Source organism: Chiloscyllium punctatum, unplaced genomic scaffold (assembly GCF_047496795.1).
Source record: "Chiloscyllium punctatum isolate Juve2018m unplaced genomic scaffold, sChiPun1.3 scaffold_278, whole genome shotgun sequence".
Taxonomy (NCBI): domain Eukaryota; kingdom Metazoa; phylum Chordata; class Chondrichthyes; order Orectolobiformes; family Hemiscylliidae; genus Chiloscyllium; species Chiloscyllium punctatum.
Window position 1 is genome coordinate 262,444 of NW_027310012.1, and position 14,974 is coordinate 277,417.

Here is a 14,974-nt window from a genome sequence, read left to right on the forward strand (position 1 = left end):
AAAGCAATCAAGGGCAGTTAGCACCTCTTCCGGAGTGGGGGTGGGGTGAGGTAATTACCTTTTGACTTTGTTACTATGTTGAGAAACTGCCTTTTAGATTGAAGTGAACAGAAACTGCATTTCTAATAAGCACCATGGAATTGAGCAAAATTTATTGAGTCGCTTCTCGTCGATTCCCACACAGGTTTCCAACTCAGTTGCTATCCATGTGGCTGATGTCCAGGAGTGAACATCTCTGCAGCAAATTGCACGGTTAGGGTAAAAGGCAAGGAAAGTGGCTTCTCGAACTGGCTCCGAGGTCAGAGCATCGTCACAATGTGATCTGTCGTTCTCGAATAGGAATGCGACCTCCGGTTTTAGGGTGGAGTACATTGTTTGGGACTCTTTTTCTGCAAAACAGGCACAGTGACTGAAATTACGCTGCACGGTATGATGTGGAACACGGCTTTGTGCATTTTCCCTGTAGTCCGGTGTGCTTCATGTTCCGTGTAAACGTGAAACTTGCCCTGTTTCAAGCAATGGGTGAAATCATTTAGCAAAGCAGGAATCGAAATTGCAGTAATGTCAAGCAGCTCGTGGTTATTTGACCAAATCATAACCGAACATATATTCTCACAGATACATTTGGAGCTGAAAGGAGTCTGAGAAGATAGACTCAGCTTACCATTGATTTTTGTCTGGATTGATGGGCTCTCATTATCTGCTGCGAAATTGATATTGTAGACGGGCACATCCCAGCAGCTGTGCGAGTCGGAGAGGGATCATGGAACCATTTTCATGTGACTTGGCATCTGTTGTTATGCAGGAGAGCACAGTTGGAAACGCAAGAAAATGGTGCGCGCGGCCGCCTGGTAGTGTGGCCGAGCGGTCTAAGGCGCTGGATCCAGGTTCCTGTCTCGAAAGGGGCGTGGGTTCGGATCCCACCACTGCCATGGCTTCAACTTTCAGTGCTGGATGCCCCTGAGCTGCCGGACGGGCGGCTGCGGCTTGTTTCTGTAGTGTAGATGTCATCACGTTCGCCTCACACGCGAAAGGTCCCCAGTTCGAAACTGGGCAGAAACTGCTTTGTTCTTCAACGGCAGCCTTTTACATGGGCAAGAACGGTGCTTTCTTGCTTGCTTTCCCATCTGCAAACCTGCCTTCGAAGTTGCTTGAACAAATCTGCTCGCGTAGTGAAATGTAATGCAATTCCATTTAATGACTGTGCAAAGAATTGTAAAGTTTTAATCCAAACTGGTTCTGATCATATGCAATTCTGTTTGAGAGTGTAGTTACCCCCTTCTGATTCTTCTACGAAAAGCAGTACCGCATTTGCATTCCTTGCGCAGGCGGCTCGGTTCAAAGACAGGGAAGAAGCTGATGCGCTGGTGTCACAGTGCACCACGGATTCCTGAACTTGTCTGTCTGTTAAATGTCCCCCAAAGGCGTCTCTGAAAGGCCTCGTTTGGAAGCTGTCTGTCGTTATTCAACGTACGAGAATTGGCACCAGAGGTCCTGAATCATGTTTTGGAGCAGTTCGCACTTGAGTGGCTGTTTCAATCAGCAACAGCAATGAAAGACATTACACTCTCAGAGGAAACTCTGGACCTGTGCTTTCATGGTGTCGCTAGTATTAAGGTGCGCCAGAGACCTAAGCCACGTTGGAACTGAAACGGAGGAATCGACAGAGAGGTTACAGAATGACATCGCATCCATTTGGTATTCTTGAAATCACTGAGGAGCAGGAAAATGTAAACGGGGAAGTCGAGTGGGGAAGTCAGGCAGTTGCAGCTCTGGAGAAACTCCTTCTTTGTGACTCACTCAGCAACCAGACACGTGAAGGTGACTCAGAGGCGTGAGAGCTCTTCACATCGAGAACAAAAAGCAATCAAGGGCAGTTAGCACCTCTTCCGGAGTGGGGGTGGGGTGAGGTAATTACCTTTTGACTTTGTTACTATGTTGAGAAACTGCCTTTTAGATTGAAGTGAACAGAAACTGCATTTCTAATAAGCACCATGGAATTGAGCAAAATTTATTGAGTCGCTTCTCGTCGATTCCCACACAGGTTTCCAACTCAGTTGCTATCCATGTGGCTGATGTCCAGGAGTGAACATCTCTGCAGCAAATTGCACGGTTAGGGTAAAAGGCAAGGAAAGTGGCTTCTCGAACTGGCTCCGAGGTCAGAGCATCGTCACAATGTGATCTGTCGTTCTCGAATAGGAATGCGACCTCCGGTTTTAGGGTGGAGTACATTGTTTGGGACTCTTTTTCTGCAAAACAGGCACAGTGACTGAAATTACGCTGCACGGTATGATGTGGAACACGGCTTTGTGCATTTTCCCTGTAGTCCGGTGTGCTTCATGTTCCGTGTAAACGTGAAACTTGCCCTGTTTCAAGCAATGGGTGAAATCATTTAGCAAAGCAGGAATCGAAATTGCAGTAATGTCAAGCAGCTCGTGGTTATTTGACCAAATCATAACCGAACATATATTCTCACAGATACATTTGGAGCTGAAAGGAGTCTGAGAAGATAGACTCAGCTTACCATTGATTTTTGTCTGGATTGATGGGCTCTCATTATCTGCTGCGAAATTGATATTGTAGACGGGCACATCCCAGCAGCTGTGCGAGTCGGAGAGGGATCATGGAACCATTTTCATGTGACTTGGCATCTGTTGTTATGCAGGAGAGCACAGTTGGAAACGCAAGAAAATGGTGCGCGCGGCCGCCTGGTAGTGTGGCCGAGCGGTCTAAGGCGCTGGATCCAGGTTCCTGTCTCGAAAGGGGCGTGGGTTCGGATCCCACCACTGCCATTTCTGCAGATCAACTCCAACGCTGCAGCTTGTTAAAATGCTGTTTCTGTCCCCACTGTATTGATGTTGAAAACAAAAGTAAAATGGCTTTGCTTCCCGGGGAATTAACTGTGGTGTGGGATAGTGCCGAATATTTCAAAGTGTCTCTGTCTGTCATGATCGTGTTCGCCTCCCGCGCAGAAAATCGCAAGCAGCTGTGCTGTTCCAGGCAAGTTGAGCTTGTACTGGAACCGAATGGAGACCGGTATTTCATCGCTGTTGTGAAACAAAGTTCTTGGGTGACTCGACTCGTCGTTATTCGGTTTTTCGGCCAATGGGAAAATCGTTCCAACGAATTTCGATGTGATATGTTGTTGAATTTTTCCCATTTCCTTCGTTTCCGTCCTGGAGACATCGGAAGGGAAAGGTAATCTAATCGAGACTGTGATTGGTGAAATTCACTTTTTATGGACCATTCTTATTAGGTTCTTTCTTTCACTCTTTTCAGTATTGTCTGGGAAGTGGTGGTTCCCTAAGGCTGCAGCATGTGTGAAAGAGTAGTTTGGAATTGTCCTGTTGTTAGTTGTGAGATTACTTTATAAATCATGCCCTCGGACTGTCTCACATTTAGCATTCATGCATCTCTGTGTCTGAAAATGCATTAGGTATGCCAGCTTTGTTTGCGTTCCGTGTGAAATGCTTTCTGTTTTGCGATTCGCTCAATACTTTACGAGTTAACATCGTTTCTGAGGAAACTGCCAGCTGCAAAAGTCCTTAACTGAGGATCTGGGAAAATTTCACAGAGTATGGTCAGTCGGAGCAAAAGTAAGGAAGTCGTTCCTTTCTGCAGTGTTTCGCAATACTACCTTTCCCGTGAGCATCGAACACAGTAAAGGATTGTGCCACAGACTGCGACGGCAAGCTCCGCTAAAAAGTAATCCTTTAAAGCAGGTGTAAGCAACACAACGTTTTTGGGGGACACCGCGTGGAAACAGATCCTTCGGTGTATCTCGTCCATGCTCAGCACATAGCCAAATATAAACAAGTCCGCTTCCCCAGTATTTGGCCCCAAACCCTCTCAACCCATCCTATCCAGAAACTCATGCAATTTTCTGAGCCTCCTCCGCTTCCTCTGGTAGCTCATTCCATACACGCACAACCTTCTGTGTGGGAAATGTGCCTCAGGTCCTTTGTCAATTTCAGCCCACTCACCTTAAACCTAGGCTCTCGAGTTTTCAACTCACCCCAACTTGGGTAAAACACGTAAATACTCAGTTTCCAACCCTTCCATTAGATCATGTCGCAGTCGTTACGCTGCAGGGAAAGTCGTCCCAGCCTAGTCCACCTCGCCCTACGGTCCAAACATTGACCACATCCTTGTCTATATTTTATCATCAATTTCACGAGTCTTTTTTTTATGTTTTGAAGATGTCAATTACGCTGGACAACAACGAGCTGTTGGAAACAGAAAGGTGAAACGAAGAATGGCTTCAACTTTCAGTGCTGGATGCCCCTGAGCTGCCGGACGGGCGGCTGCGGCTTGTTTCTGTAGTGTAGATGTCATCACGTTCGCCTCACACGCGAAAGGTCCCCAGTTCGAAACTGGGCAGAAACTGCTTTGTTCTTCAACGGCAGCCTTTTACATGGGCAAGAACGGTGCTTTCTTGCTTGCTTTCCCATCTGCAAACCTGCCTTCGAAGTTGCTTGAACAAATCTGCTCGCGTAGTGAAATGTAATGCAATTCCATTTAATGACTGTGCAAAGAATTGTAAAGTTTTAATCCAAACTGGTTCTGATCATATGCAATTCTGTTTGAGAGTGTAGTTACCCCCTTCTGATTCTTCTACGAAAAGCAGTACCGCATTTGCATTCCTTGCGCAGGCGGCTCGGTTCAAAGACAGGGAAGAAGCTGATGCGCTGGTGTCACAGTGCACCACGGATTCCTGAACTTGTCTGTCTGTTAAATGTCCCCCAAAGGCGTCTCTGAAAGGCCTCGTTTGGAAGCTGTCTGTCGTTATTCAACGTACGAGAATTGGCACCAGAGGTCCTGAATCATGTTTTGGAGCAGTTCGCACTTGAGTGGCTGTTTCAATCAGCAACAGCAATGAAAGACATTACACTCTCAGAGGAAACTCTGGACCTGTGCTTTCATGGTGTCGCTAGTATTAAGGTGCGCCAGAGACCTAAGCCACGTTGGAACTGAAACGGAGGAATCGACAGAGAGGTTACAGAATGACATCGCATCCATTTGGTATTCTTGAAATCACTGAGGAGCAGGAAAATGTAAACGGGGAAGTCGAGTGGGGAAGTCAGGCAGTTGCAGCTCTGGAGAAACTCCTTCTTTGTGACTCACTCAGCAACCAGACACGTGAAGGTGACTCAGAGGCGTGAGAGCTCTTCACATCGAGAACAAAAAGCAATCAAGGGCAGTTAGCACCTCTTCCGGAGTGGGGGTGGGGTGAGGTAATTACCTTTTGACTTTGTTACTATGTTGAGAAACTGCCTTTTAGATTGAAGTGAACAGAAACTGCATTTCTAATAAGCACCATGGAATTGAGCAAAATTTATTGAGTCGCTTCTCGTCGATTCCCACACAGGTTTCCAACTCAGTTGCAATCCATGTGGCTGATGTCCAGGAGTGAACATCTCTGCAGCAAATTGCACGGTTAGGGTAAAAGGCAAGGAAAGTGGCATCTAGAACTGGCTCCGAGGTCAGAGCATCGTCACAATGTGATCTGTCGCTCTCGAATAGGAATGCGACTTCCGGTTTTAGGGTGGAGTACATTGTTTGGGACTCTTTTTCTGCAAAACAGACACAGTGACTGAAATTACGCTGCACGGTATGATGTGGAACACGGCTTTGTGCATTTTCCCTGTAGTCCGGTGTGCTTCATGTTCCGTGTAAACGTGAAACTTGCCCTGTTTCAAGCAATGGGTGAAATCATTTAGCAAAGCAAGAATCGAAATTGCAGTAATGTCAAGCAGCTCGTGGTTATTTGACCAAATCATAACCGAACATATATTCTCACAGATACATTTGGAGCTGAAAGGAGTCTGAGAAGATAGACTCAGCTTACCATTGATTTTTGTCTGGATTGATGGGCTCTCATTATCTGCTGCGAAATTGATATTGTAGACGGGCACATCCCAGCAGCTGTGCGAGTCGGAGAGGGATCATGGAACCATTTTCATGTGACTTGGCATCTGTTGTTATGCAGGAGAGCACAGTTGGAAACGCAAGAAAATGGTGCGCGCGGCCGCCTGGTAGTGTGGCCGAGCGGTCTAAGGCGCTGGATCCAGGTTCCAGTCTCGAAAGGGGCGTGGGTTCGGATCCCACCACTGCCATTTCTGCAGATCAACTCCAACGCTGCAGCTTGTTAAAATGCTGTTTCTGTCCCCACTGTATTGATGTTGAAAACAAAAGTAAAATGGCTTTGCTTCCCGGGGAATTAACTGTGGTGTGGGATAGTGCCGAATATTTCAAAGTGTCTCTGTCTGTCATGATCGTGTTCGCCTCCCGCGCAGAAAATCGCAAGCAGCTGTGCTGTTCCAGGCAAGTTGAGCTTGTACTGGAACCGAATGGAGACCGGTATTTCATCGCTGTTGTGAAACAAAGTTCTTGGGTGACTCGACTCGTCGTTATTCGGTTTTTCGGCCAATGGGAAAATCGTTCCAACGAATTTCGATGTGATATGTTGTTGAATTTTTCCCATTTCCTTCGTTTCCGTCCTGGAGACATCGGAAGGGAAAGGTAATCTAATCGAGACTGTGATTGGTGAAATTCACTTTTTATGGACCATTCTTATTAGGTTCTTTCTTTCACTCTTTTCAGTATTGTCTGGGAAGTGGTGGTTCCCTAAGGCTGCAGCATGTGTGAAAGAGTAGTTTGGAATTGTCCTGTTGTTAGTTGTGAGATTACTTTATAAATCATGCCCTCGGACTGTCTCACATTTAGCATTCATGCATCTCTGTGTCTGAAAATGCATTAGGTATGCCAGCTTTGTTTGCGTTCCGTGTGAAATGCTTTCTGTTTTGCGATTCGCTCAATACTTTACGAGTTAACATCGTTTCTGAGGAAACTGCCAGCTGCAAAAGTCCTTAACTGAGGATCTGGGAAAATTTCACAGAGTATGGTCAGTCGGAGCAAAAGTAAGGAAGTCGTTCCTTTCTGCAGTGTTTCGCAATACTACCTTTCCCGTGAGCATCGAACACAGTAAAGGATTGTGCCACAGACTGCGACGGCAAGCTCCGCTAAAAAGTAATCCTTTAAAGCAGGTGTAAGCAACACAACGTTTTTGGGGGACACCGCGTGGAAACAGATCCTTCGGTGTATCTCGTCCATGCTCAGCGCATAGCCAAATATAAACAAGTCCGCTTCCCCAGTATTTGGCCCCAAACCCTCTCAACCCATCCTATCCAGAAACTCATGCAATTTTCTGAGCCTCCTCCGCTTCCTCTGGTAGCTCATTCCATACACGCACAACCTTCTGTGTGGGAAATGTGCCTCAGGTCCTTTGTCAATTTCAGCCCACTCACCTTAAACCTATGCTCTCGAGTTTTCAACTCACCCCAACTTGGGTAAAACACGTAAATACTCAGTTTCCAACCCTTCCATTAGATCATGTCGCAGTCGTTACGCTGCAGGGAAAGTCGTCCCAGCCTAGTCCACCTCGCCCTACGGTCCAAACATTGACCACATCCTTGTCTATATTTTATCATCAATTTCACGAGTCTTTTTTTTATGTTTTGAAGATGTCAATTACGCTGGACAACAACGAGCTGTTGGAAACAGAAAGGTGAAACGAAGAATGGCTTCAACTTTCAGTGCTGGATGCCCCTGAGCTGCCGGACGGGCGGCTGCGGCTTGTTTCTGTAGTGTAGATGTCATCACGTTCGCCTCACACGCGAAAGGTCCCCAGTTCGAAACTGGGCAGAAACTGCTTTGTTCTTCAACGGCAGCCTTTTACATGGGCAAGAACGGTGCTTTCTTGCTTGCTTTCCCATCTGCAAACCTGCCTTCGAAGTTGCTTGAACAAATCTGCTCGCGTAGTGAAATGTAATGCAATTCCATTTAATGACTGTGCAAAGAATTGTAAAGTTTTAATCCAAACTGGTTCTGATCATATGCAATTCTGTTTGAGAGTGTAGTTACCCCCTTCTGATTCTTCTACGAAAAGCAGTACCGCATTTGCATTCCTTGCGCAGGCGGCTCGGTTCAAAGACAGGGAAGAAGCTGATGCGCTGGTGTCACAGTGCACCACGGATTCCTGAACTTGTCTGTCTGTTAAATGTCCCCCAAAGGCGTCTCTGAAAGGCCTCGTTTGGAAGCTGTCTGTCGTTATTCAACGTACGAGAATTGGCACCAGAGGTCCTGAATCATGTTTTGGAGCAGTTCGCACTTGAGTGGCTGTTTCAATCAGCAACAGCAATGAAAGACATTACACTCTCAGAGGAAACTCTGGACCTGTGCTTTCATGGTGTCGCTAGTATTAAGGTGCGCCAGAGACCTAAGCCACGTTGGAACTGAAACGGAGGAATCGACAGAGAGGTTACAGAATGACATCGCATCCATTTGGTATTCTTGAAATCACTGAGGAGCAGGAAAATGTAAACGGGGAAGTCGAGTGGGGAAGTCAGGCAGTTGCAGCTCTGGAGAAACTCCTTCTTTGTGACTCACTCAGCAACCAGACACGTGAAGGTGACTCAGAGGCGTGAGAGCTCTTCACATCGAGAACAAAAAGCAATCAAGGGCAGTTAGCACCTCTTCCGGAGTGGGGGTGGGGTGAGGTAATTACCTTTTGACTTTGTTACTATGTTGAGAAACTGCCTTTTAGATTGAAGTGAACAGAAACTGCATTTCTAATAAGCACCATGGAATTGAGCAAAATTTATTGAGTCGCTTCTCGTCGATTCCCACACAGGTTTCCAACTCAGTTGCAATCCATGTGGCTGATGTCCAGGAGTGAACATCTCTGCAGCAAATTGCACGGTTAGGGTAAAAGGCAAGGAAAGTGGCATCTAGAACTGGCTCCGAGGTCAGAGCATCGTCACAATGTGATCTGTCGCTCTCGAATAGGAATGCGACCTCCGGTTTTAGGGTGGAGTACATTGTTTGGGACTCTTTTTCTGCAAAACAGGCACAGTGACTGAAATTACGCTGCACGGTATGATGTGGAACACGGCTTTGTGCATTTTCCCTGTAGTCCGGTGTGCTTCATGTTCCGTGTAAACGTGAAACTTGCCCTGTTTCAAGCAATGGGTGAAATCATTTAGCAAAGCAGGAATCGAAATTGCAGTAATGTCAAGCAGCTCGTGGTTATTTGACCAAATCATAACCGAACATATATTCTCACAGATACATTTGGAGCTGAAAGGAGTCTGAGAAGATAGACTCAGCTTACCATTGATTTTTGTCTGGATTGATGGGCTCTCATTATCTGCTGCGAAATTGATATTGTAGACGGGCACATCCCAGCAGCTGTGCGAGTCGGAGAGGGATCATGGAACCATTTTCATGTGACTTGGCATCTGTTGTTATGCAGGAGAGCACAGTTGGAAACGCAAGAAAATGGTGCGCGCGGCCGGCTGGTAGTGTGGCCGAGCGGTCTAAGGCGCTGGATCCAGGTTACAGTCTCGAAAGGGGCGTGGGTTCGGATCCCACCACTGCCATTTCTGCAGATCAACTCCAACGCTGCAGCTTGTTAAAATGCTGTTTTTGTCCCCACTGTATTGATGTTGAAAACAAAAGTAAAATGGCTTTGCTTCCCGGGGAATTAACTGTGGTGTGGGATAGTGCCGAATATTTCAAAGTGTCTCTGTCTGTCATGATCGTGTTCGCCTCCCGCGCAGAAAATCGCAAGCAGCTGTGCTGTTCCAGGCAAGTTGAGCTTGTACTGGAACCGAATGGAGACCGGTATTTCATCGCTGTTGTGAAACAAAGTTCTTGGGTGACTCGACTCGTCGTTATTCGGTTTTTCGGCCAATGGGAAAATCGTTCCAACGAATTTCGATGTGATATGTTGTTGAATTTTTCCCATTTCCTTCGTTTCCGTCCTGGAGACATCGGAAGGGAAAGGTAATCTAATCGAGACTGTGATTGGTGAAATTCACTTTTTATGGACCATTCTTATTAGGTTCTTTCTTTCACTCTTTTCAGTATTGTCTGGGAAGTGGTGGTTCCCTAAGGCTGCAGCATGTGTGAAAGAGTAGTTTGGAATTGTCCTGTTGTTAGTTGTGAGATTACTTTATAAATCATGCCCTCGGACTGTCTCACATTTAGCATTCATGCATCTCTGTGTCTGAAAATGCATTAGGTATGCCAGCTTTGTTTGCGTTCCGTGTGAAATGCTTTCTGTTTTGCGATTCGCTCAATACTTTACGAGTTAACATCGTTTCTGAGGAAACTGCCAGCTGCAAAAGTCCTTAACTGAGGATCTGGGAAAATTTCACAGAGTATGGTCAGTCGGAGCAAAAGTAAGGAAGTCGTTCCTTTCTGCAGTGTTTCGCAATACTACCTTTCCCGTGAGCATCGAACACAGTAAAGGATTGTGCCACAGACTGCGACGGCAAGCTCCGCTAAAAAGTAATCCTTTAAAGCAGGTGTAAGCAACACAACGTTTTTGGGGGACACCGCGTGGAAACAGATCCTTCGGTGTATCTCGTCCATGCTCAGCGCATAGCCAAATATAAACAAGTCCGCTTCCCCAGTATTTGGCCCCAAACCCTCTCAACCCATCCTATCCAGAAACTCATGCAATTTTCTGAGCCTCCTCCGCTTCCTCTGGTAGCTCATTCCATACACGCACAACCTTCTGTGTGGGAAATGTGCCTCAGGTCCTTTGTCAATTTCAGCCCACTCACCTTAAACCTATGCTCTCGAGTTTTCAACTCACCCCAACTTGGGTAAAACACGTAAATACTCAGTTTCCAACCCTTCCATTAGATCATGTCGCAGTCGTTACGCTGCAGGGAAAGTCGTCCCAGCCTAGTCCACCTCGCCCTACGGTCCAAACATTGACCACATCCTTGTCTATATTTTATCATCAATTTCACGAGTCTTTTTTTTATGTTTTGAAGATGTCAATTACGCTGGACAACAACGAGCTGTTGGAAACAGAAAGGTGAAACGAAGAATGGCTTCAACTTTCAGTGCTGGATGCCCCTGAGCTGCCGGACGGGCGGCTGCGGCTTGTTTCTGTAGTGTAGATGTCATCACGTTCGCCTCACACGCGAAAGGTCCCCAGTTCGAAACTGGGCAGAAACTGCTTTGTTCTTCAACGGCAGCCTTTTACATGGGCAAGAACGGTGCTTTCTTGCTTGCTTTCCCATCTGCAAACCTGCCTTCGAAGTTGCTTGAACAAATCTGCTCGCGTAGTGAAATGTAATGCAATTCCATTTAATGACTGTGCAAAGAATTGTAAAGTTTTAATCCAAACTGGTTCTGATCATATGCAATTCTGTTTGAGAGTGTAGTTACCCCCTTCTGATTCTTCTACGAAAAGCAGTACCGCATTTGCATTCCTTGCGCAGGCGGCTCGGTTCAAAGACAGGGAAGAAGCTGATGCGCTGGTGTCACAGTGCACCACGGATTCCTGAACTTGTCTGTCTGTTAAATGTCCCCCAAAGGCGTCTCTGAAAGGCCTCGTTTGGAAGCTGTCTGTCGTTATTCAACGTACGAGAATTGGCACCAGAGGTCCTGAATCATGTTTTGGAGCAGTTCGCACTTGAGTGGCTGTTTCAATCAGCAACAGCAATGAAAGACATTACACTCTCAGAGGAAACTCTGGACCTGTGCTTTCATGGTGTCGCTAGTATTAAGGTGCGCCAGAGACCTAAGCCACGTTGGAACTGAAACGGAGGAATCGACAGAGAGGTTACAGAATGACATCGCATCCATTTGGTATTCTTGAAATCACTGAGGAGCAGGAAAATGTAAACGGGGAAGTCGAGTGGGGAAGTCAGGCAGTTGCAGCTCTGGAGAAACTCCTTCTTTGTGACTCACTCAGCAACCAGACACGTGAAGGTGACTCAGAGGCGTGAGAGCTCTTCACATCGAGAACAAAAAGCAATCAAGGGCAGTTAGCACCTCTTCCGGAGTGGGGGTGGGGTGAGGTAATTACCTTTTGACTTTGTTACTATGTTGAGAAACTGCCTTTTAGATTGAAGTGAACAGAAACTGCATTTCTAATAAGCACCATGGAATTGAGCAAAATTTATTGAGTCGCTTCTCGTCGATTCCCACACAGGTTTCCAACTCAGTTGCTATCCATGTGGCTGATGTCCAGGAGTGAACATCTCTGCAGCAAATTGCACGGTTAGGGTAAAAGGCAAGGAAAGTGTCATCTAGAACTGGCTCCGAGGTCAGAGCATCGTCACAATGTGATCTGTCGCTCTCGAATAGGAATGCGACCTCCGGTTTTAGGGTGGAGTACATTGTTTGGGACTCTTTTTCTGCAAAACAGACACAGTGACTGAAATTACGCTGCACGGTATGATGTGGAACACGGCTTTGTGCATTTTCCCTGTAGTCCGGTGTGCTTCATGTTCCGTGTAAACGTGAAACTTGCCCTGTTTCAAGCAATGGGTGAAATCATTTAGCAAAGCAGGAATCGAAATTGCAGTAATGTCAAGCAGCTCGTGGTTATTTGACCAAATCATAACCGAACATATATTCTCACAGATACATTTGGAGCTGAAAGGAGTCTGAGAAGATAGACTCAGCTTACCATTGATTTTTGTCTGGATTGATGGGCTCTCATTATCTGCTGCGAAATTGATATTGTAGACGGGCACATCCCAGCAGCCGTGCGAGTCGGAGAGGGATCATGGAACCATTTTCATGTGACTTGGCATCTGTTGTTATGCAGGAGAGCACAGTTGGAAACGCAAGAAAATGGTGCGCGCGGCCGGCTGGTAGTGTGGCCGAGCGGTCTAAGGCGCTGGATCCAGGTTCCAGTCTCGAAAGGGGCGTGGGTTCGGATCCCACCACTGCCATTTCTGCAGATCAACTCCAACGCTGCAGCTTGTTAAAATGCTGTTTCTGTCCCCACTGTATTGATGTTGAAAACAAAAGTAAAATGGCTTTGCTTCCCGGGGAATTAACTGTGGTGTGGGATAGTGCCGAATATTTCAAAGTGTCTCTGTCTGTCATGATCGTGTTCGCCTCCCGCGCAGAAAATCGCAAGCAGCTGTGCTGTTCCAGGCAAGTTGAGCTTGTACTGGAACCGAATGGAGACCGGTATTTCATCGCTGTTGTGAAACAAAGTTCTTGGGTGACTCGACTCGTCGTTATTCGGTTTTTCGGCCAATGGGAAAATCGTTCCAACGAATTTCGATGTGATATGTTGTTGAATTTTTCCCATTTCCTTCGTTTCCGTCCTGGAGACATCGGAAGGGAAAGGTAATCTAATCGAGACTGTGATTGGTGAAATTCACTTTTTATGGACCATTCTTATTAGGTTCTTTCTTTCACTCTTTTCAGTATTGTCTGGGAAGTGGTGGTTCCCTAAGGCTGCAGCATGTGTGAAAGAGTAGTTTGGAATTGTCCTGTTGTTAGTTGTGAGATTACTTTATAAATCATGCCCTCGGACTGTCTCACATTTAGCATTCATGCATCTCTGTGTCTGAAAATGCATTAGGTATGCCAGCTTTGTTTGCGTTCCGTGTGAAATGCTTTCTGTTTTGCGATTCGCTCAATACTTTACGAGTTAACATCGTTTCTGAGGAAACTGCCAGCTGCAAAAGTCCTTAACTGAGGATCTGGGAAAATTTCACAGAGTATGGTCAGTCGGAGCAAAAGTAAGGAAGTCGTTCCTTTCTGCAGTGTTTCGCAATACTACCTTTCCCGTGAGCATCGAACACAGTAAAGGATTGTGCCACAGACTGCGACGGCAAGCTCCGCTAAAAAGTAATCCTTTAAAGCAGGTGTAAGCAACACAACGTTTTTGGGGGACACCGCGTGGAAACAGATCCTTCGGTGTATCTCGTCCATGCTCAGCGCATAGCCAAATATAAACAAGTCCGCTTCCCCAGTATTTGGCCCCAAACCCTCTCAACCCATCCTATCCAGAAACTCATGCAATTTTCTGAGCCTCCTCCGCTTCCTCTGGTAGCTCATTCCATACACGCACAACCTTCTGTGTGGGAAATGTGCCTCAGGTCCTTTGTCAATTTCAGCCCACTCACCTTAAACCTATGCTCTCGAGTTTTCAACTCACCCCAACTTGGGTAAAACACGTAAATACTCAGTTTCCAACCCTTCCATTAGATCATGTCGCAGTCGTTACGCTGCAGGGAAAGTCGTCCCAGCCTAGTCCACCTCGCCCTACGGTCCAAACATTGACCACATCCTTGTCTATATTTTATCATCAATTTCACGAGTCTTTTTTTTATGTTTTGAAGATGTCAATTACGCTGGACAACAACGAGCTGTTGGAAACAGAAAGGTGAAACGAAGAATGGCTTCAACTTTCAGTGCTGGATGCCCCTGAGCTGCCGGACGGGCGGCTGCGGCTTGTTTCTGTAGTGTAGATGTCATCACGTTCGCCTCACACGCGAAAGGTCCCCAGTTCGAAACTGGGCAGAAACTGCTTTGTTCTTCAACGGCAGCCTTTTACATGGGCAAGAACGGTGCTTTCTTGCTTGCTTTCCCATCTGCAAACCTGCCTTCGAAGTTGCTTGAACAAATCTGCTCGCGTAGTGAAATGTAATGCAATTCCATTTAATGACTGTGCAAAGAATTGTAAAGTTTTAATCCAAACTGGTTCTGATCATATGCAATTCTGTTTGAGAGTGTAGTTACCCCCTTCTGATTCTTCTACGAAAAGCAGTACCGCATTTGCATTCCTTGAGCAGGCGGCTCGGTTCAAAGACAGGGAAGAAGCTGATGCGCTGGTGTCACAGTGCACCACGGATTCCTGAACTTGTCTGTCTGTTAAATGTCCCCCAAAGGCGTCTCTGAAAGGCCTCGTTTGGAAGCTGTCTGTCGTTATTCAACGTACGAGAATTGGCACCAGAGGTCCTGAATCATGTTTTGGAGCAGTTCGCACTTGAGTGGCTGTTTCAATCAGCAACAGCAATGAAAGACATTACACTCTCAGAGGAAACTCTGGACCTGTGCTTTCATGGTGTCGCTAGTATTAAGGTGCGCCAGAGACCTAAGCCACGTTGGAACTGAAACGGAGGAATCGACAGAGAGGTTACAG

At 46.5% G+C, this 14,974-nt stretch overlaps 2 non-coding genes across 2 annotated transcripts; both read left to right on the forward strand.

Moving 5' to 3' along the window:
- Nucleotides 1-6,034: 6,034 nt before the first annotated feature.
- trnal-cag (transfer RNA leucine (anticodon CAG)) lies at nucleotides 6,035-6,116 on the forward strand. Its single transcript has one exon. It is a non-coding gene; the product is annotated as a tRNA-Leu (tRNA).
- A 6,566-nt stretch (nucleotides 6,117-12,682) lies between these two features.
- Nucleotides 12,683-12,764, forward strand: trnal-cag (transfer RNA leucine (anticodon CAG)). The gene has a single exon. It is a non-coding gene; the product is annotated as a tRNA-Leu (tRNA).
- The last annotated feature ends 2,210 nt before the right edge of the window (nucleotides 12,765-14,974 follow it).